The sequence below is a fragment of the Python bivittatus genome, unplaced genomic scaffold (genome assembly GCF_059951505.1).
Source record: "Python bivittatus isolate LINGU-HERP-01145 unplaced genomic scaffold, Pbiv_v1 ctg000330_np1212, whole genome shotgun sequence".
Classification (NCBI taxonomy): Eukaryota; Metazoa; Chordata; class Lepidosauria; order Squamata; family Pythonidae; genus Python; species Python bivittatus.
The window spans coordinates 13,315,565-13,339,589 of record NW_028277058.1 but is presented as its reverse complement, the minus strand read 5'-3'; the positions used below and the strand labels follow the sequence as shown (position 1 = coordinate 13,339,589).

General features: G+C 37.9%; 1 protein-coding gene and 1 long non-coding RNA gene across 4 annotated transcripts in view; both read right to left on the bottom strand.

Moving 5' to 3' along the window:
* The window catches only part of IMMP2L (inner mitochondrial membrane peptidase subunit 2), a 443,311-nt gene that overhangs the window by 283,851 nt on the left and 135,435 nt on the right, over positions 1-24,025 (bottom strand). The window lies entirely within an intron of this gene.
* The window catches only part of LOC148215898 (uncharacterized), an 82,717-nt gene that overhangs the window by 44,752 nt on the left and 13,940 nt on the right, over positions 1-24,025 (bottom strand). Inside the window, exon 2 of the long non-coding RNA XR_015796381.1 lies at positions 21,044-21,126. This is a non-coding gene — a long non-coding RNA (uncharacterized LOC148215898). The remainder of the gene's footprint in view (positions 1-21,043; positions 21,127-24,025) is intronic.

Sequence of the window (24,025 nt, the reverse complement as noted above, 5' to 3'; positions counted from 1 at the left end):
GGTTGTTTGAAAAACAGCTTGTACCTATAGGAACCCAAACAGACCTTAACATCAGCCAAATAGATCCTATTTGCATAATTCCCAGTAAAATCTGAAAGATACATGAGTTAGAAGCTCTTCTGTGGTAGTATCTTATTTATGAGTATTTATCATGAAATTGGATGGATTATTACTTTAATTTTATGAACTTCAGTTTTATTGCTACTGTTCTTTTAAGAAATGTCTTTGCTACTATTTCTCTAAACTTCTTTATTGCTCCATAATGTTTTTGCTTTGGCAGATGGGTGTGTGTGTGTGTGTGTGTGTGTGTGTGTGTGTACAGTTTGAAAAACAAAACCCTTTTGTTCCTGGAAATCAGATCTTCCATTTCCCTGTGTGACTGCTTACTATAATTTTTTTTCTTTTATTTATTTATTTGAGTTTATTGACTGCCCAACTCCAATGGACTCTGGGCAGTGTACAAAACTGGAAAATCCATAGAAACAGGTAAAACCAACCAAACAAACAGCTTAGACTAAAACAATCTTAGAAACAACACAAAACAAGCAAAACAAAACAGGGGCCTAGACAAACAATAATCTAGGAAAGGGCACAACTGGCGCCCAAGATGAACCTGTGCAAAGGCCCTCCTGGCCACAGCTGCAACCTGCTCTTTGAGCAGTAGCTGTGAGTCCAGAAGGACCTCCAAGCTGCGCACCAATCGTGAATGGGGAAGTGCAGCCACATCCAAGACCAACAGTAACATCCCCAACCCCAGAGGGCAAACACCCACAGCCACTGTCTTGTTAGGACTGAACCAAAGTCTGTTCCACCCCATCCAGGCCTGAACAGCTTCCAGATACTGGGTCAATACAACATATCACATATTAGCGTTCATTCTTTTCTGCTCTAGGATAAACTGAATACTTGCCAGAAACCTGCCATATGCAAAACAAAGGCAGAACTTCACCAAGGGAAGACACATAATTTCAGACATGTGTGCAATGTATACAACTCCACTGCAGGGGAAAGGTGTGACTCCATTCTTTTCAATGTTACATAGAACTCAAAATAGGACTTGCATCAGGAAACCTGAGTGATTTCAAAAACCACCTACAGGTAGTCCTTGACTTATGACAGCAATTGGGACCGGAATTTCCATTGCTAAGTGATGCAGTTGTAAAGTGGACCACATCACTTAGCGATGGCAATCCCTGCAGTCCTGGTTGCCATTTTAACCAAATCCTAGGTCATTAGGTGAGGCAAACCAAAGTCAGTGGGGAACCGGCAGGAAGTCCCATGCCAGCAGGCAGATAAGTGGCTGCTACCGGGTGGGGGAGGGACCAAGAGGGTGTGCAGGGGTGCAGGGGAGGGCCAGGGAGGGTGCAAGGTGGTGCATGGAAGGCGCGGTAAGGGTCGGGAAGGTGCACAAGTGGCCAGTGTGAGCACAGAGGGGCAAAGGGAGAGGTGGGGGAGGTAGGGAAACTTACACCAGTGACTTGCGACCTTCCCTGCTGGTTTCCCCATTGACTTTCTGGAGAAGCTGGCAGGGAAGGTTGCAAATGGCAATCACATGATCGCAGGGCGCTGCAATAAGTTGTAAGTGGAAGCTGGTTGCCAAGTGCCCAGATCACTATCATGTGACCACGGGGTGCTCAGATGACTCCAAGGACCAGTTGTAACCACCACTGGTTCAGCACTATCGTAACTTTGCTGAACAAATGGTTGTAGGTCAAGGACTAGCTGTATTGTGATCATCCACTAATGCAAACTTTATGATGTGTCTGTGTACCAATTCAATACCATTATTTAATAATGGACTATGAAAACAAATTAGATGTATTCCCTTTCCTTGGTAAGGTTTTGTAACTATTAAAAGAAGAACAAATGTCTGTGTCAAAAGAACTGCAGCATGTTAGTGTATTTGCTTTAAATGCACAGATGGGAATCTGCACTTCTTCAAAGAAATCTGAAGCAACCCAATATGCCTATTTTTATGATAGTGGTTACATATAATTAATTTATTTTAATTTTTAAAAGATTCTTGGTAGTAGCTACTGGGAGCACTATTTGGGATCTTCAAAAAACACTGTGTGTCCATAACAAATCATTTCTTGCGTCTTGGAAATGAGGAAAATTAAGAAGATTCATGGAAGTGATAATAGGAAAAAATACCCAGCCTTGGCTGAAAAATAATTTTAGATTGATGGAATTGGATTAATTTCAGGAATGTCACACAGTAACCAACTACAGGGAATAAACTATTTTTAAGATCAGAACCAAACAAATCAGACAAAAGCCATTCCTTCATAAATGTTGCGCAAATCCCTTCTTCTAATATGGTTGTTTGGCTATGCTGGCTGTGGTTCTCAGGCACCACATTGAACAAGTGATATATCTACCGTCAATCATATAGGGAAAAGATTAAAATCAGATTACAGTGCACTTGTACAGAAACTAGAACATTAAACAGGAATGATGGCTCTCTTGCCCAGCCAGAGTTCAATTTCCACAGGTGTGTGAATGTCCCATTTGACTGATAAACTCTTGGACTGGTAAAAACTCCTGGTTTCCCTTCCTCTGGAATCCTAGAGAAGGCTGCTATGGTTCACTAAAACAAGATTTCTCTTAAAAATCAATTACAGTTTATTAATTATAGAGAATTTTATAAGAAGCTGTATATTAGTGAAGTACTTCCTTGAGAGAATAATGCGAAACATCTCCATGCCATGCTCTTTTGGACATTGTTGGAATAGTGAGTAAACATTTGCTCCCTGCTCTCTTAAAAAAAAAAAAAAAAAATCAGTTTTTTAATTTAGACCAAAGAAAGGAATTTTCCAAGCAATCGTTGTTCATCTGGAATTGGGGATATTGATTGGGTGAGAAAAACATGTCTCATTGACCCTGCAGTACAGTCCACTGGCTTTTAAACAGTGCAAATGCACTGTGTGATCAAGCCACAGAAAAGAATTTTATGCATGGGAAAACAGCATTATTTCAAGTTTATTCAAAACAAAGCAAAAATTGCACTTTTTAAATATGAGGTGGAGTTGATTATAATTGCATTTTAATGGTTCAAATGGCCATAAAATTATTTTTGGTTTCTGATGCAGAGTTTTATAATTAAGATTTCATCAACTTTGTGATTTGGGATACCAGGTTTGCAAGCAGTTTTTAAAATAAGTGTCATTGTGATGATTGCTATTAGCTTGGAGAAAAAGGAGCAGCGGGTCATGTTAAAAAAGGGGGGAAATACATGCTGCAAGTAGAAGGGAATAATTATACTGGTTCTGGATTCTTTCTGAATTTAGTATCCTTCACAGAGATGACTCCTTAACCATACCAGTTAAAAATACTGATAAAATGAAAAAGGGCCTGGAAAAGTACATCTTTGCCTCTCCAATTCACTTTTCTATCTCTGTTCATACACCTAATTCAGTACATTTCAGCATAGCCCTGTGTAAGCACTTAGGTTTGAGTGAGGAGACCAAGTCTTTTATTCCAAAATAGCACTGAGCTAGTCTTTCCACAGAAATGTTATATGAAGAAAATATATATATATATATATATATATATGTGTGTGTGTGTGTGTGTGTGTGTATGTATACACACACACACACAGACACACACACACACTGAAGAGAGCCATTATAATAAGATTTCATCTCTCAATCATCTGGAGGAATACTGTATCACAAATAAGCAACACATTCACACACAGATTCACATACACAGGCACATATATTTCTCAGATACCGTATCTTTCAAGTAGGTGAGTTATAGTGATAGTGAGTTACATTATCATATAAGCAGCATGAGCCAACAATTTTCACAAAGAACCATCGTTTCATGTAAAGCATTTCCACCTACACAGAAAATTAAACTTTATAAGCAAGTGCCAACATTTTTAAAAAGCTGTCATGATCATTAAATTAAATGGAAATATACATTAAGGATCTCCAGATACAGAGATACAGCTCTAAGGAAGTTGTGTCTTTTGAATACATTATTTTAATGCATTTCTTAAAGATGCAGCATAGTGACAACTAGAGTGTCTACTTTTTACCACCATCCCAATATTTTTTTTTCTTCCTTCTCTCTCTTCTCTCCCCATCCACCCATTTCATTTCAGTCATTTATTTTTATAAAACCAGTCGGAGCTGGGTAGTTCTTTTGTAATGCAAACTCCTGTGAGACTTTGGCCACTGGTGGTATATCAAGTTATAGACAATCCTAATAAATAAACTATCCTAGAAGGTGAAAGCAGTATTTCCTATGTCATGAATAGTCAGTTATAACAAAAATAGGACACCATGAATTTAAAATGAACTGCCATCTCTTGGTGAGGAGGCTAGTTAATGGCTGTTAATTCTCCTGCCAAGGCTTGGTGCAGGATAAGGCTATGTCTTCAGGTTCTAGTCAGCGGGAGAGGAGGTCTGGCCTCAGACGATGGTATCTTGTACTGGATTGCTGCTGTTTCCTTATCACTTTCTGAGAGCATGTTGGGGACAGAGAAGGAACAGCCAAACTACTGTCACCACTCACTGGGGAAAAATAAAATCCAATCATTCGACCAAACTACAGTATTTCCAATTCCTTGCTTCTAATTGTTTCCAAACGTATGGGATTCCATTTATACTCCATACAGAAAGCCAGTCCTATTGCAATTAGATTTTTAAGATCTACAGCACCAAGATCCTATTGTGCGTTTATTTTGGCAAGCAGGATCTTTGAAATTAAATGCAAAAAGATAATATTATTTCCGTATCTGCCTCCACAAACAATTCACAAGTGCAAGCTGTAAAATAAAGTTTATTTGGCAAAACAAAAGCAAAGACACAAGGGATTAGTTCCTCCAACAACAACAACGTTTTGTTTATTCTTGGATTCTGGAATGAATTTTGTGATCCACAGGCTGCGTGAAAGTTTATTGATCTGGGATAATCTGAAGCAAAGGAACAGCAATTATTTCTACATATAATATTTTTCTTCTCATTTTTTTTAGGGAAATGAGCTACTTTGGTTTGGGAAGACAAGTTTATATACTATATTTTCAATACAACTCTTCTGGAAGTCCCTGTAGTATTAGTTGTTTTTTTAGATTTTCCTTTGTATTTTCCTTTTGTTTTCTTTATAGTTTTATTCATTTTAGTTTTCTCATTCAATGCTTTCCGTGTTTGTTTTTCTTATTTTTTCTATTTGTGGTTTTTCATGTTTTTGTTTTTAGTTCTTTAAAAAAAAATAGTACCAGGGATTTTTTTTTCTTCTACAATAATACTGCTAATTTTATACACAATTTTTATCACTTACATCAACTTAGTTGTTTCATGGAATATAAAAGTCTTTAGTTATAAGTCTTTGAATAAGAGGGGAAGCATAGTTCTAAAATGGGCAATTTAAAATTTGTTTTTCTAAAACAAGAAATTTATATTGTTTTATATGAAAAATATATTTTATTTAGAAGGAGACAAGTATATCTTAGCAAAAAATAAAAAAACCTTAGTAACTTTGATTAACACATTCTTAACATTTGTAGTAGAACAAGAAATAAATGTTTTTTTTTTAAGTATCTTTGATATTAAGCTAAGATTAATGCAGCCAAATATTTTGTTTAAGGTTCCTCCCAGATATGTTAAGGGAAGTTTTAAAAGGGTTGGTTGTCAACATCAGTATGCTAGAAGTGTAAAATGATGGAAAGGATACTTTTACATTTGATATGGCTTCCACCACTATTGTCCCAGTTTGGTTTAATACACACAAGTTTATAAATATAGTTATGGAAAGAGTAATATGGTTTTTAAGATATGAATATGATTTTGAATTATATACCAAGAACTTTTCATTATGTGAATTAATAGAACAAAAAAGATAACTGTTCTATAATGGAAAGTCTGCTATTCCAGACTGACACTCTTGCACTGATGACTTCATGTTCTGCTTCTGCTACCATCCTATACATAGTTCCTTGGGATCTGACTGAATACATAACTGAATACATGAAAAGCACAAGGCATTAAAATGGAGGGTATTAAGTATAACATTCCTTTCCATATAATTTGGAAAAAATTTATTCAGTTTGCTAAAATTCAGGATCAATTAAAAGATATTTGTCCTCTACGATATGGACTTTGTAGGGTGAAGATCACTGATCATTTCTGAGGGAAGGTTTTAGAAGATGTCACAAATCAGCCATGAATTTTGTTTATGGTATATTCTTTCAGAATTGTTTGTTTCCAAGTATTTGTTCTAATCTGTTAATTATTAATGTTGTAATTTAAAGGTCTGCATTATCTATAGTAATAAAAACTGTTTTTATATCATTTACTATTTAGCAGCTTAGCAATTTAGTGTCTTATTTTTTTATATTTTACATACATAGCAGATTAGAAACTTGGTAAATTAGATTTAAGTATTTTAAGGGTTTTTTTTACCACTTTAGTATCTGCACTGATATCCTATTTTAGTTTGTTCTGTCTCATTTGTGTAATCTGTTTAGATTTTCCTCTGCTTTTGAGTTCTGTGAGTTTTTTATGGAACTGCACAATTTAATAAAAATTACAAAAAATCCCTAAGAGCTGAAAACACAAAAGACATAAATCTGGACAAACTTCTTTAAGATTACACTTTTTAAATGAGTTTCTAATTATTTAATTAAATCAAATCATTTTAATTAAATCAAATTATATTGATATGATCTGCATGATCACAAGGAGAAAACCAAGAAAAATAAAACTAATAAAGTAGCTGGTAAAATTACCACTTTTGTACTAATTGATGTATGTTTTCGCTGCAGCCACACAACATTTGGCTACTGTGTTGGTGATAGCATGGTTGAAGTCTAAGAGAAGAAAATTGGCATAATATTCTCCTGTCCTTCCTGAAGTATTGCAGCAGGGGGAATAATATATACAGTGGGGCAAAAAAGTATTTAGTCAGCCACCAATTGTGCAAGTTCTCCCACTTAAAAAGATGAGAGAGGCCTGTAATTTTCATCATAGGTATACCTCAACTATGAGAGACAAAATGGGGGGGAAAATCCAGAAAATCACATTGTCTGATTTTTAAAGAATTTATTTGCAAATCATGGTGGAAAATAAGTATTTGGTCACCTACAAACAAGCAAGATGTCTGGCTCTCACAGACCTGTAACTACTTCTTTAAGAGGCTCCTCTGTCCTCCACTCGTTCCCTGTAGTAATGGCACCTGTTTGACCTTGTTATCAGTATAAAAGACACCTGTCCACAACCTCAAACAGTTATACTTCAAACTCCACTATGGCCAAGACCAAAGAGCTGTTGAAGGACACCAGAAACAAAATTGTAGACCTGCACCAGGATGGGAAGACTGAATCTGCAATAGGCAAGCAGCTTGGTGTGAAGAAATCAACTGTGGGAGCAAGAATTAGAAAATGGAAGACATACAAGACCACTGATAATCTCCCTTGATCTGGGGCTCCACACAAGATCTCACCCTGTGGGGTCAAAATGATCACAAGAACGGTGAGTAAAAATCCCAGAACCACATGGGGGGGGCCTAGTGAATGACCTGCACAGAGCTGGGACCAAAGTAACAAAGGCTACCATCAGTAACACACTATGCCGCCAGGGACTCAAATCCTGCAGTGCCAAATGTGTCCCCCTGCTTAAGCCAGTACATGTCCGGGCCCGTCTGAAGTTTGCTAGAGAGCATTTGGATGATCCAGAAGAGGATTGGGAGAATGTCATATGGTCAGATGAAACCAAAGTAGAACATTTTGGTCTAAACTCAACTCGTCGTGTTTGGAGGAGAGAGAATGCTGAGTTGCATCCAAAGAATATCATACCTACTGTGAAGCATGGGGGTGGAAACATCATGCTTTGGGGCTGTTTTTCTGCAAAGGGACCAGGATGACTGATCCGTGTAAAGGAAAGAATGAATGGGGCCATGCATCGTGAGATTTTGAGTGAACACCTCCTTCCAACAGCAAGGGCATTGAAGATGAAACGTGGCTGGGTCTTTCAGCATGACAATGATCCCAAACACACTGCCCGGGCAACGAAGGAGTGGCTTCGTAAGAAGCATTTCAAGGTCCTGGGGTGGCCTAGCCAGTCTCCAGATCTCAACCCCATGGAAAACCTTTGGAGGGAGTTGAAAGTCCGTGTTGCCCAGCGACAGCCCCAAAACATCACTGCTCTAGAGGAGATCTGCATGGAGGAATGGGCCAAAATACCAGCAACAGTGTGTGAAAACCTTGTGAAGACTTACAGAAAACGTTTGACCTCTGTCATTGCCAACAAAGGATATATAACAAAGTATTGAGATGAACTTTTGATATTGACCAAATACTTATTTTCCACCATGATTTGCAAATAAATTCTTTAAAAATCAGACAATGTGATTTTCTGGATTTTTTTTCCCATTTTGTCTCTCATAGTTGAGGTATACCTATGATGAAAATTACAGGCCTCTCTCATCTTTTTAAGTGGGAGAACTTGCACAATTGGTGGCTGACTAAATTCTTTTTTGCCCCACTATAATCATTATGTAGATCCTTATAGAAACTGCAGTGAAATAATGCATGTTGGACAGTTTCTATTTCCCTAAAGTGACATGGGTGGGTGCATTATCTTAGTGGAAGTTTGGCAAATCTGCCCTGTAATAATCCCAAGCTGTGTCTGGACCTGAAGTCCTACATAAACTTGGGGAAGGTCATTTATTTTAATTATTCTCTTTTGTTAACATGGCAGAGCACTATGCATACGCTTGTGCATCAAAATAATAATCCCAACTATTTAAAAAACAATCATATATGCAAATATATTGTCTCTGTGACATTAGCTAAGTTATCCTTTAATGGACTCTCTGTTTCTCAGCTAGAAATCAGGTCAGCCAACATGGGTAACATTCTTTTGCTTTCATATTGTTCATATAACACATTTCAATCTAGAGAATTTGAACTATGCAGGAAAAGAGAACAGCCATCCACATTAGAAACTAAGCTAATTAAAAAAACTGGCTAAGAGTCACTTGAGACATACTTCTAAATAATAAAAATGCCATTTTTAGCAAAAGCTAATCCCCAGTTATAACAACTTGCCAGTTTATAATAGTGAAACAGTATTTTAAGATGATTCCTTAAAAATCAATAAAATGCTTACATTCACAATATGGAAAAACCACTTATTTTTTCCATGTAGGCTGACAAATGAAAAGCACCAACCTTCCAACACACTGAAATCAATGTCACCGTATGAAGCATTACGGCAATTAATTTTTTCAACAAAATGGGCTTCTGCTTACATGATGCTGCACTGAGTGGATGGATGTTTGGAACAGTGGGCTACACAATACCCATGTGTGTGTGTGGGTGGAAGCAACTAGTGAGCAAGTCCCCTGTCATGTCTTTACAGAGTAAAAATGAATGCAGGGAACACGTGAATAAGAGAGTTTCTAAGCTACCAACCTCTGAATATGGTAAAGTTCTTGAAAACCCAACAACTTCAGCCAATGTAAAGACTCACAAAATTGAGCTATAGTAGATTTCTGAGAGAAACAAGAATGTTAAGAGACACAACACAAATGCAAATAGATTCCCTTCAGCATTAGAAGAAACCATTTTCTCAACAAGTGTATTATTTGAAACACTTTTCAAATAAAGCATATTCTTGCGCAAAAAGGCAAGTTCCACTGAAACTATCTACATTTGGTAAGATTCCTATTTAATCTTTATTAAATGACTTTTTCAACCCCTTCAATCTCTCAGCTCATCTTGACATAAGTCTCTTGCAGTATTTCTATCCAAAAATGTAGTGTTGAAAGAAAGAAACTTGTATTTGTCGGAAGAAGATTTACACTACAGAGGAAACAGGATATACAGTACAGAGGAAAAACCATAATATAGAGGAAAGATGTAGAAGAAAACCTGGAATATTATCACTTTGCAAAGGTGGCTTCAAAAGTACTTTAAAAATGTTGCTGCTATTGTGGAGAAAGAAAAAAAGTAGTTTCTGATCCAGTATTTTAACTATTTCTTTTCATTTCTCTTCCACCTGAACTCCTGTGCATCCTCTGTGCACTTGAAACTTGTTTAAACAGAAGTCCAAATTCCCTGTCACCCCATTAAAAATGTTACTAAGCAAAGAGTTTTGGAACAGCTGTAAACAGGAGGCATGAACAGAAGCCAACTTTAAAAGGTGAGGATAGGTCAGTGGATTCTAAGAGGGAGAGCAGTTTTACTAACAGTTTCAAAGTAGAACCAGCTCCAACTTTTCATGTGCTCTTCAGAAGAGAAAAAAATTATTAATACCAATCACTGCAATTTCTGAATTAAAGGTTTGTTTTAATTATTTGTATGATTTATTTTTAGCTGTAAAATTAGGTAAAGAAGCAAAGTGGATATATATTTTCCCCTAATTTGGTTTGTTCTGTAACGATCAGCCTGGAGGTTCCTGTGATGATAGAGCCCAAATAAGTAAACTCAACTCTATTGAGAAATACTTTTCAAGAAACAAAATTCTGTTCTCCAAATGCACAAAGCTCTCACAATCTCACATGGAAAGTTTCCACAGGCACACAGATATCAATAACAACCTATATCCCAAGGATAAACACATAAGGCCCTCCAGATATCAGTGTAAAAAATCTCGCATATGTCCAGACACTTCTCTAAAGCTATAGGTCCTCATTCTCAATATATCTGAAGAAAGGCCAATACTTACCCTGTTATTTAAGATCATCTAGGGAGATTCTTCTTCAAGTATTCCTTAGGTGATAATGCCTTCTCAGATGACAGAAAATTTTCCCATGACGTTATGACTTATGTAGACATTTTGGTTTTGGTGGCAAAAGATTAAACCTGTTAACTAGATTGGTTTATTTTCAATGACTGAGGCAAATTCTTGGCTTTACTGCAGTAGTTGAATATATTTACATTTTACTGTGTTTTATATTAGGATACTTTACTATATTATAATTGCTACATTAAGTACCAGACAAGATAAAGCAAAACTAAAACTAAACTGCAGTGAGCTGGAACTATTATCCCAGATCTATCCTTCAGCTAAGTACACAATACTTCAACATTTTGTCATCTAAAAAACAAACCAAAGTTTAAAAGTAAAAAATGGGTACCATTATAACTAGTTTTTCCATACAGTATTATTTTAAAAAAAGTGTTTTAGAAATCTAGATATGTCTAGTCAAAGTGAACATTGGTGTTCCCACAACAATGATGCTCCTATATCCCATTTCCCAGCTTTTTCCACTACACTATTTGATTTTTAGGGACTTTGGGAGGGTATTTTTCATCACCAAGTTTATAAAACTACTTTCCTAAAGAAGTTTCTTCTTATTTTTTGCCCCTTTCCACCACAAATACCTTTCCTGTACTGTAATTTGATAGTGGAAATCATTGATACATATAGGGTATACCAAAAGTCAGGCCTGATTGCAACGTTTTATTCATTTCTTTTCCCAGAAAAAAATGTTACTGTACTTAGAAATGTCCAGAAGTCATGTGTCAAATGAGTAAGGAAGTGTTTAGAAGAAAACTGCAACTAAATCAAATATTTGATGTAATTTATATAATTGTCTGTAGGCACTCACTTTTGATAACACCTAAGGGTTACTTGATTACACGACCACATGGAAGGATATCACCTAGTCACTACAAGAGGCTGCAGGGAATAAAAGAAAGCAGGATTCGCATCAGCTTAGGCGGTAGTTAACTAGAGTTAACTGAGATGGTGAAAGGAATCTGGGTCACTCCATCAAGGCTAATGAGATATCAACAAGTTTTTGAGTAATTTCCTCAAACTTTCTTTCTATTCAGTCTGAACACTGTAAGAATTTTGTAGCCTGGGATTAGTCAGTGAGATTTCCTATCTTCTTTCTTCAAAAACTTTTCCCCATAGTTCTGCTGGATTCCTTAGATTATAAAACCACAAAAATAATATCATTACTGATGTTTGTAAACCATTCTGAAAGCAGAATTAAAATCCTTGAAGTAATCCGCTTTTATCCCCTTCTCATTTATCACAGACACACACACACAGTCTCTGACCTGTCGGACACCCTATTGACAGCTCAGATTATTTCTCAAATGCCTACTTATATTGTTTCCTAGTTCTGCTAGCTACTTAGGCATTGTACTGTTTCTCTTTTCAAAAGCACGTACAACAGAATTAGCCATCCTCTTGAGACAAGGTGACCAGCTCAGGCAATAAGCAGCAAGAGTTCAGCAAATCAATAAAATCTGACATGAGCTTTAGTAAAGAATCAAACTTGAGATACTTATAACAGCAGATTGCACTCGATCAGCTGGAAACAATGTTTATCCATGACTAGGATGCAATTATATTTTAATAACATAATAAAATTTCTTTATAAAATTACACTTCAAGTTAAATTCATATCCCTAATTGACCTATTTTTATTAGGCAACAGATGGCAACTTTCTTAAGAAGTGTGCCTTTCCTTTCGATATACAAAATATTAACTTTTTTAGAATACTAAGTATCCTCTGTGAGTGTGTGTGTGTGTACACAGACAGTCCTACCCATATTACTAGATGAATTTAAATTTAGATTTAGAATTTAGATTAGATGAATTTAGATAAAACTTAGATGAATTTGGGACTTCCGGTTAAAATGGCAAAGGGAGAGGAAACTACATTTGTGTTGTCCTCTTGATTGCTGTTTGTGGACTGTCGTGGGATATGAGTGTGCAATGTTTCCTTGTTTTTGGAGGTGCTTACCTAGAGGAGTGGACTGTTCAGGTTGTTTGGACTGCAGGTTCAGGAGTGGAGGACAAACACAACTTGTTTTTTACAGCATTTGCTGCTTTTGTGGTGTTCTCTGGTGTTGGTGGTGCTTGGCAGCGTTTGGGCTGCTCTGGGCTGGCTGCGCCATCCTTGCTATGAGGTGGTTTTCGGACCGGACTGCCTGGATGCCAGGAGTGGCTGAGATGTGGGTGACTGCCGGATGCTTTGGGACTGCAGGAGACTGCAGGACACTTTGGGAAGACTGGAGATGCTGGTGCTGGTTGCTTGGGCTGGAAGCTGACTGAGGAATGCTGCAGCTGGATGCTTGCTGCTGAGCCTCCTGTTGCCAGACGCCTTTAACATTGCTGGGATCCTTCTGTATTACATCCTCTATTCTTCTTGTGGGGAGCTGGGGCTTAGGAGGTGTGGGTGGTGGCCAGGTGGAGGGATGCTGAGAGCAGAAGCTACTGTGGAGCCCTCTCATGCAGAGGCCACTTTTTCCTGCCCTCCGGATAGTCCTCCCCGTATGGAGGAAGGAGGGAAGGAAGGAAGGAAGAGAACGTGGCTCCACCTGTGTTGATTGCCTTGCGAATGGTCTGATTCTTCCCTCTGTGTGAGAGCGAGGGCAGGAATTGGTGGCGAATGAATGAGGGGAGCCCTCCTCCTGCTAGTGGGAGTAGCAAGGGAGGGAGCCTGTGTGTTTGAATGTGTTTAATGGGTGTGCATGTGTGGTAGTGTGGGGGGAGGTGAGGGCTGGGTACCCTGTTGGTGCTAAGAGCTGGTGAAGCTAAAGTGTTTCAGGGTGCCCAGCTTCTCCCAGGAATGCATGATGAGGGCACTGGGAGGTTCCCAGTCCCGGGTCTTGGGGGACTTGGTTCTGGGAATGGGGCTGCTATGGGGCGGGTGGACTATAGCTTCAAGGTGGTGTCAGACAGGGGGAGGTATGATGGCAGACAGGGAGGAGGCCACCCTCAGGGACTGCAGAACTATTGTCTCTGGCTGTTGCTACTGAATGCCAGGTCGGTCTATAATAAGGCCTCCCTCATCCATGATTTGACCACTGATGAGAGGGCTGACCTGGCATGTATTACCAAAACCTGGCTGGGTTTGGAGGAAGGGGCATGCCCTTTCCAAAATTTGCTCAACTATGTTTCGAGTGTAGCATCAGCTGAGACATCGGGGCAGGGGTGGGGGTGTGGTGACCGTCATCAGGGAATCTCTTATGGCTTTCAGGGACGCTGCCCCACAGGTCACCAGATATGAGACCATGTTCATTAAGTTGAGCTCTAAGGATCAGCTGGGATTGTTGCTGTTGTACCAGCCACCCTGCCTGAGCTCCTTGACTCCATTTCTGGGTTGGCAGTAGAGTTCCCCAGACTTATGATTCTGTGGGACTTCAATCTGCTCCAGTTGGAAGTGTCCCAACCAACTAGATCCTTTAGGGAGAAACTACTTTTGGTTCCACACTTCTTAGAGGTGAGGGGAGCCGGAGATAGAAGACTCGGTTTTTCCATGGCAGCACTGATACTTTGGAATAGTAACAGATGATCAGGGTAGTCCCCTCTTTTTTGATCTTCTAAAAGATATTGAAAATGGATTTATTGCAGAAGGCGATCACATTATTTAAGAACTACACCATCTTTTATTTTTTTATTGATTTATTGATTTGTTTTTTTATTTGTTCTTGCTTTTATTTCCAGGATTTTATGATGTAATCTTTTGGTTATAACATGAACATTTTATTTTTTTTTTGTATATTTATTTTTATTTATTTATCAAATTTATATGGCTTCCCATTTCACAAGCAAGTGACTCTGGGCAGCATACAACAGGGGTAAAAACAATACATAAAAAACAATTATTATTGATGTGATTAAAAACTTTTTAAAAAACTTTATGTTATATGTTATGGAAGCCACCAAAGTTATTAGAGTACAAGTCTAAAAAATAAATGACATAATGACACAGGTGTGGTTCATTGGGAAAATACAATTAAAAACTGTAGATTGTTTAATTCTTATCCATGCAGGAAATATCCTTATACTTACATCTATAGAAGTGAACATTCAAGAACAGATACACTAATTCTGATTATATGGCCACAGAAAATAAGAGGAGATTAGAACAGCACCATTTCAATCAGACCACAGGATTATCAGATTTGGCATCCTATTTTTGGCTAACAAAATGCCTATGGAAGCACTCAAAAGCTCCCTTTTTGCTGTGCCCATTGCCACCCTAGTATTGGAAGTAACGGAGCTGTCTGGAATTGAGCTTTTTAAAAATATATGTAAATAGAGGGACAAAAATAAATAATACCATCATAATTAATAGCCATTTCACACAGCATGCTAAAAGAAAATAAAACAAATTACATTATGGCTTAACATGTGTGAACATGTTGTGGGCTGCAAATCATTTATGTCTTAGTATCATGAGCTATAAGTATAATCACAATTTAATTTCTTGAATCCATAAACCAGAATTAAACAAGTCATGGCTTAGTGTGATATATGAATCTAGTGCTGGCTTTATTTTCCATTAATTTTTCTAAGGTCTTTTTAAAAGGCAGCAATAGCAAAACCACTGCTGGAAACAGGATAAGTAGCTAGTAGTGATAATCAATTTCTATAGAGAAGCTCCTGAAATAACAGTGTCATGATAAGATGGCCATTGTAAGAGCAATGGTTCCCCAGTTGGAGATAACAGATATGGAAACATACCTCAGTTATCCAGGGCCCTCCACCAAGTATCTATTAACCTGGCAAAAACCTAGAGTTTAATCTTTATATTTGACTGCAATCAACTACTGCCAGCACTTCGGGATAGACCAGATCAGGAAATGGACTCCACTGGAAGAAGTGAACTATACTTTATTAAGATAGGCTATAAAAAGAATCTTACAAGCCTGACTGAGCTTTACCTCACTCTTATATCCAAATATAATCAGGGAGGAACCTACTTGAGGGTCTTCTGAATACAATCTTGTTTCCCAGGACTTACGGAATATTTCAACCCTCTTTGCTTATTTAACTGTTACAACCTATCTCCTCAAGGTCATCTTCCTGATTCGCTACACCTGTTCTGGTATAGAGATTACTATCTGCAATAAATATTCGAATTTAATTCAGTCATGTTCAGGGCCTTTTGCCAAGCCATGCAGAGTAGTATTTGAACTAAGGGTTAAGTGTCTGGAGATCAGTGATTTACTCTTCAGTGCAGGTTTGAAGCCAGGCTGTAAAGTGTTTAATATTTAATCTAACGTGAAGCTTAGCAACTTAATTCTAGCCCATACTGTTCCTTCATCAATTTATCTTTCCCCTTGTGATTTTTAAAGTACCTACAGGTGTCACTAGAAGGTTCTGAATTAGAAAAAAAAATCTAGAACTTCTTTCTGCTAAAGAGCATTGTTTGTGCATAGCTACTCAGTGGCACAAATGACAATAAAACATATTGCATTGTAGTGCTCCTGAAATTTAAATAAATGAAATTTAGATGATACAATAACCTGCTAATGGCAAGTAATTAACAACATTCTTCTAATCAATAAGTTGTAAGCAGGGTCCTTTTGTAGAAACATGAAGTGAATGCTACAGTGAATATTATACATTAGGCATACACCTAGTACTTTTAATTAACAAAAGAAAAAGAACAATAGGTGCTAATAGCATACAACTGTTCAGGTTAACATATTTAATCACAGAGATCAACACTGTACAATATAGCATAATAGGGTTTTTTTTAAAATACCATGACTACAGATGCATAATATAAAATGTATTGCATACTAGACTAATATATAAACAAGTGTTCTCAATAAAGCATTTATTTTAAAAAATAAAGTAATTGAGGAGTTTCTATTACCCTAATTCCAATTATGATAAAATGCAAAAAGAGACAAACACGAACACATTAACTCAGAAAACTCTACTGACTTACTGTTGACATATACCATTAAAACAGAGAAAGGAATGCACATTTATTAGTACAGCCTTGAGGTTGTTCTGACTTTGCCAATCGCAACAGAAACTTTATCGAAGCAAGAGCTAAAGTGCTTTTAAATGTAAAATGTGTTTGCTTTCAGATGACTAAGCAGCCTCCAGCTACAAACCATGCAGCAGAATGGACAGATAATGGTGGGTTTTCAAGCTCTTTTCAGAGAGTTTCTATTCCAAATACAATTTGCCATACAGGAACATAGAAAAATTACTGGCCTTGGAAGAAAACATGCAAAAACTAATAATAAGATGTCACTCAAAAAAATTTTTTTTGCTCATCAGCCTTTCAGTTTTGAAATGGACATTACCAGCCTCAGTAAAATACATGGTGAAAAACACTACTATGACAACAACATGCGTAAGCACAAACTTGTCTAATATTGCTGGAATAAAAGGAATGTATTTCTTTCCTTTTTTTTTTCTTGATTGCTCTGCCAACTTAATATGAATTCAATATGGTTGATCTTAAAAAGATCCTAGATGTAACAACTCATTTCATGGGTGGTTGTTAAAGACGGATTACTGTGAATGGGTATGAAATCTTATGATGAACAGAAGTCTACACCTATGCTTAAAGTTGAAAAATTGAATTTAAAACTCAGACTGAAATTTGATAAAGTAAAAAGTACATAGTCTGCCAATTAAAACAGCCATTTATCACATGTCTGAGAATAGTTTAAGACTCTCAAAGGACCAAAGGGAAAAGGTAGTGGCAAACTGTGATAGAAAGTAGCAGTTTATTATCTTAAAAAACAAACAAACAAACAAAACCCTGTCATCTTTCTTGGGATGAAGTTCTCAATGGACTCATCCAGAAGTTTCTCCCACAAGGACTTTCTTGACAAAAACTAGTTCAAGACACTCCTGTGTGAGATGGATGAAGTACAACTTTTTTTTTGTACTTCTGTTTTCTCTCTTCCATAGCTACTTACTATATACTAATAGAATTCAACCAAACCTCTGGAACAGATCTTTGGAAGCTGAGAAAGCTGGAGTAAGACTTCAGGAGAATCAGGAAAAATCGTCTTCTTTTCCATTGCTCTACTGTAATGGAAATGCTCATCTGGATCAAAAATTTCAGATGTATCTGAATCCAAGTGCATTTGTTTCTACTATTACACCAGTTGAATGGTCCTGGTCAAGGATGCATATATACAAGCTTATGTTTGTTTGTTTGTTTGTTTATTTATTTAATTTATTTTTATTCAATTTCTGTGGCCGCCCATCTCAAACAAGTGTCTCTGGGCAGCAAACAATCATAAAATCAAAACCAAACACAATACAAAAAATAAATATATATAGCAGCTGATAAAAAATCATAACCATAGATGTTAATATAACCAGAAAATGGGGCCCTTAACACACTAGGGACCCCAGGCACATGGATATAACCAGGTCTTCAAGGCCTTACAAAAGGCCAACAAGGTCGGGGCCATCCTAATCTCTGGAGAGAGAATGTTCCAGAGGGCAGGAAGTATGACTGAGAAGGGACACCTCCTAGTCCCCACCAGCAGACATTCCTTGGCTGACGGGACCCAGAGCACGCCCATCCTGTCAGACTAGATTGGATGAGTAGAAGATGGTCCGTCAGGTAACCTGGCCATGAAGGGCTTTAAAGACCACTGAAAGGTCAAGAGAGCAAGGATGGATGCACTACCCCCATCCCACTCCCACCAGAGGTCATCAAAAGCGTGACCAATACCACCTCAGTCCCATAACCCAGCCTGAATCCAGACTGAAAGGGGTCCGGATAATCCAAATGGAAGGAATGGGAATAATGGACTGAAAGGGGTCATTATTTTCATGTAACTTCCAATAATATCCTAAACACTATAGTCCCTATGTGGGAAAATGTAAAAGTAATCTTTGTTAAAAGATGATATGAAAGAGAGAGAGAGAGAGAGGGAGGGAGGGAGGGAGGGAGGGAGGGAAGAACACACTCTATTGGCCAAGTGTGAAACATACAAGGAATTTGTCTTTGGTGCAGAAAAAACTCTCGGTGTTTGCATAGCATCAGAAAATAAGGAGTAATAAAAAACAATAACATTATACACTAAAACTATGCAATCAGAAGAAGAGAATTGGAGGAAGAATAATACTACGGCTGTTGACTAACATATATTCAGAGAAGCTATTGTTGAACATATATTCATATGTAACAGAGCATTATCAGTCACATCTTGGCAATCATATCTTATCATGCAATGCCAATCAGTTTGTCATGCAATGGCACGAGGGAAAAAACTGTTCCAGTGTCTAGATGTTTCAACATATGATGTTCTGTAGTGTCGTCCTGAGGGAAGAAGTTGATTATTAAATGATTAGCATCCTTTAGAGTTTGTATTTGTGTACATCCATGTAAATGCATGTGGATGGACACTAAAGAAACAAAGCCTGCCAGCTGTTGCTCAGGAAATGCTGAAGTCTACTACAAATACTTGATTATGAAGAAAGGAAACCCCCCTTGAGAATAAGAGTGCTACAAACATTCCAGGGAAATATTGGAACTTTTCTTGTTTTACATGCTTTTCATGCACAAACAAACAAAAGTTGTTTTACACAACTTTTCATGCAATACAATCAGAATTTATATTACAATAAAGCTATGGCTGATACATGGTGCTAAATAGACTGTAGACAGAAACCAAGTAAGACCTGTAAATGAATTGTTCTTAGCGTGTCTTGGGCATTATTTCCACAATTTGATAGACAAACATAGTTGACTCTGAATCAAGAAGCACTGCATGAAAATACAATGTATTCTGCAGAGCCTCCATACAATGTCCATTTGAAAGGAGTCCCTCCTGTAAGAGGAACTTGGGTCCAAGCAACAGCACTGCACCCCTACTGACACATGGAAGTTCCCTCACTTAAAAAATATGTTAAGGTGGCATCCATGAGCTGACGGACAGAAGTGTGTGTGTGTGCGTGTGTGTGTAAAACGCAAACCTTAAAGCAACCTTTATTCAATGTTGCTTGCACTATATTTTCATAAATGCAAATACTTTAAAAAAGTCAAACCTTAATAGCTTGTACTGAATTCATGGTTTGTTATTTTAAAATCAATAAAAAATACAATTTTTACTATGATTAAAAAGACAATACAATGAATTAAATGGATACATTATACATTAAAATGCTTTCTGCTAAAGAGCTATCAGTGCTGACTATATACGTTGTAAACAATAAATCACTATCTCTGGACAGAGGCAATATATATCCAATGAATAAATGATTTGCCTGAGTTATTAATCTAAGGTTAAACTTTATTAGATATTCACAAAATATCTGTTCACTTACTGTAAATATTTAATAAGATCATTATAAATGGGAAATGGATAAATATAAATCTACTTTCATCCTTTCTGAACAAATGAAAGCGGAACCAGCCCTAAGAACCAGCTTTGAACAGCAAGTACAGCATATCCAACACCTTGATTTATAATGCAAAGATCCAATTACGTCCCAAGGTAATTTGGTTATGGTTCAGTTCCTCAGAATTCAACATTTCCACTACTTATAACTGAAAAAAATGTTGCAAATGAAACAGGGGACATTTAATTTATTTAGCAGTCAAAGAGAGGTACAAATGATTTCCACAAAGAATCCCACTAAATAATATACATTTTCCTCAACCTGATACCCCCACATCTCTCATTATTTCCAACGACATGGACTCTGATCATGCTGACTGGAGTTTCTCAAATTGTAATCTAACATATCTGGAGGATAATGTATTAGGGAAGACTAATCTGCTAACAAGATAATTTTCCTTTTGGTTTCTCTCCATGACCAATATACTGATATATTCTCTAGTTTTTTAGGTCATTTTTCAAACACAAATTAGGAAATATGGGCAGCTAAATTTAGTCTTTTTCTTTTCTTTTTTAAGGAGTATAGGAACTCCTTACAAACAATGTTTTATAATACATAATTTTCAATAAAAACTTAAGAGATTTTCAGAGTTTTCTGCTGTTTACATTCATGGTGTCTTGAAAACAAATAAAAATAACTTAATCTTCATATAAGAAGCAACAGGGCAAAACCAATGCAGTCCATTGTCAAAAAGCCAGGTTTGAGGGCCCTATTCACACTGTTGTTGGCATTTTTCTCATAAAGAGGTATTTCTGGATACATTCAGTTGCAAGGGTTACCACATTTTCTTCGCCTGCTTATTAGACTTCACTACACTTTTTAATATTCTGTTGAAATGTTACTATTAAGATCCCATAGTTCTTCATACCTGCTTAAGGTCATATTGGGTTGTAAAAACAATTATAAAAGTAATTTATATCAAAATATATGGTCTGTGTAATCAAGTCAATACCTTAATTGCATGATGCATAGCATATTGAAAATCTGCTTCTTGAATGGAGACGCTGCCAAAGGGCATCTTATTCTTAATCACCACTAGGAATAAAATAACAAGGAAGAACCTTCAATATTTGAGTCCCTTGAACTCTACTTCCCATAAAAACAAAATTTACATATTATGATATCATAAATAAGATTTAAGAATATATTTCTATGGAGCAATATGAACATTTTATTGAAGTATCAAATTTTAAACCTATTCTACATCATAGACAGAAATAGGACCCAAATTCTTAACATGCTCATGAATACATGTTGCAAAGAATGAGTCTTTGCCTTATCATCTTCAATTTCATTTTTTGTGGGATTTCCTGTGACTTAAATTGGTTTTATTTTTGAACAATCATATTCAAAATACCAAGGGGGAGGGAAAAACAGGCCAACATGTATGTTCACAAGTGTTTTAATTTATATCTACCATGCTGTGATCATTAACGAGACTCTCCACAGATGTTATTAATACATATGAACTTTACCTTAGAGTCACAGAGATTCTCCCCCAAGAATTGCTTTGGTTGCATGCATTTAATTATTAGATAATAAAGAACATGAACAAAAATATTTTAAACAGATAGAAAGATGTCCATAAAATATAGATTACTCAGAAAAAGTACATTAAGAGTTCATTACAAAGTAAAATTCCAGTCCAATAAAGTGTCCTGTCTTTCCCTACATTTATCTTAACATTGTGACAAAAGAGACTTCAGCACATTTTAATATCAGAACAACTTTTTTATTCCTTCATTCCATGCACATTTTGCTTAACATCCAGGTTGATTAAGAGTACTGAATACCTCTAAATATTGGTAATTTATTTTATGATTTTGAGGGGGGGGGTCTTAATAGAGTCATTATTTTAGACATTGCAAGTTAAGCATTTTTAGCAATTACTTTACTTTAGGCACATGAAACTGTAAATGATTACTGACTCAATTCAGATATAAACGAACTGGTGACACCCAGTTTTACTGGCCCTTTTAATCTAAGAACACCTCCACATGCAGCATTTGTACAATCTAGTACTTGCCCTGCACTGCTGTTTTCCTACAATACTGTTCTTCTTGGACAGCTAAACTGCTTTTTCTACAGCTCAGCCATGGTGCAGCTCCAATCACAAAGCTTCTTCAATTTGCAGTGCTGGAATTCCATTTAACAGTCCTTAGGGGCAGGTGGCTTTCCCATTCAAAGGATTCCTGCCTTTCCATGCTTCCTGCTGCCTGAACTCAAGACAGCTCTCTAGGACATTCCAGACAGCCTTATCCCTGAAATCAATATTAATCTTTCTAGTCAATTTCTAATCAGTTTCACAACCTGTAAAAAAACTACCCATATTGATATTCCCTGTATATACAGGTAGTCCTCACTTACTGACCATTCATTCAGCGACCATTCGAAATTACAATGGCACTGAAAAAAATGGATTAATGACCTGTGTCTAAAATTTTGACTGTTGCTGCGCTCCTGCAGTCACATGATCAAAATTTGGGGGCTTGGCAGCCTGCCTGCACTTATGATCTCAGCGGCTTGTCAACTGCCCCCACCTGCCTATCTCCCCTTCCATCTCTTCTCTTTTGGCCCCCTGCCACCCTGCACTCTGTCACCCCAGGTGACCTTCACAGCCATCTTGTTCCTGCTGCTGACGAGGCACGCCCGGTCTAGCTGCTGGGCCCTATGAGGCTGTCTTTGCACTGTGAAGAAGGGAAAAAGAGCTGAAAGCAGCCTTTTTCCCCATTCTTCACAGCGCAAAGCAGTCCCACCCACTCCCAGGAGCTCCAAAGAGGGCTTTGTGCTGCAAAGTAGGGAAAAAGAGCCAAAATCAGTCTTTTTTTCCCTTCTTTGCAGCACTCCCTCTCGTCCCTGGAGCTGGCTGAAAAAGCTCTGTGCTGAAATCCAAGTAGGATTTTTCAACCAGCCCCCAGAGTGGAAAGGGAGTCCTCTCGGCTGGCGGCAGCAGCTTGTGACCTTCCTTACCAGCTTCCCCATTCACTTTCTGGGGAATCCAGCATGGAAGACTGAAAATGGCAATTGCAAGCTACTGCTGCCTGCCAAGAGGACTCCCTCTTGTCTCAGAAGCCTCTCAACTCTGGGGCTGAAAATCCAAGCAGTTCTGAGGCCCTCTTGCACCGCAACCCCACCAACCTTCCCACGCACCCCCACGTACCCCCTCCCCCACCTGGCAGTACCTGGGGCTTGCAACTTCCTGCCTGCTTCCCTACTGGCTTGATTGTGGGAAGGCATCAGGAAATTGCCTTGCCTAACAACTGAGGCATTCATTTAACAAAGGCAACTGAGACTGCCAGGATTGCAGTCGCTAGGTGAAGCAGTCACATGATAATTCACTTAATGACAGCATCACTTAGTGACCTAAATTCCAGTCCCAATTGTGGTTGTTAAGTGAGGACTACCTATGCAGGTAGGAATACAGGTAGTCCTCGGGTTACAACCACTTGTTCAGTGACCATTCAACATTATGACAGTTCTGAATGAGGGGGACTGATGACTGATCCTTGGAGTTTTAGCCATTGCAGCACCACGGTCACATGACTATGATCACGGCACTTGGTGTCCAGCTTGTGATTACAACATCATAGAGAGCAGTGGTCACATGATTGTGATCTCCAACATTCCCCACCAGCTTTCTACAAGCAAAGTCAAAGGGGAAGGCAGCAGGAAGTCAGAAGTTGCTCCCGCTCCCATTGCTTTTTCACCTGCCCACACTCTGTAGTGCCTGCCCACTGCACCCCCCTGCCTGCCCATAGCATTCACCCATCAGCCTGCTTGCCTGGGACTCCCACCTCTTCCCCTTAACTATCTGTGTAGTCCTAGGGATATGATGGCAATTGGGACTGGAGGATTGCTGTTGCTGAGCGATGCGGTCACATGACATCGTGCTTTACAACTGCATCGCTTAGTGATGGAAACTCTGGTGCCAATT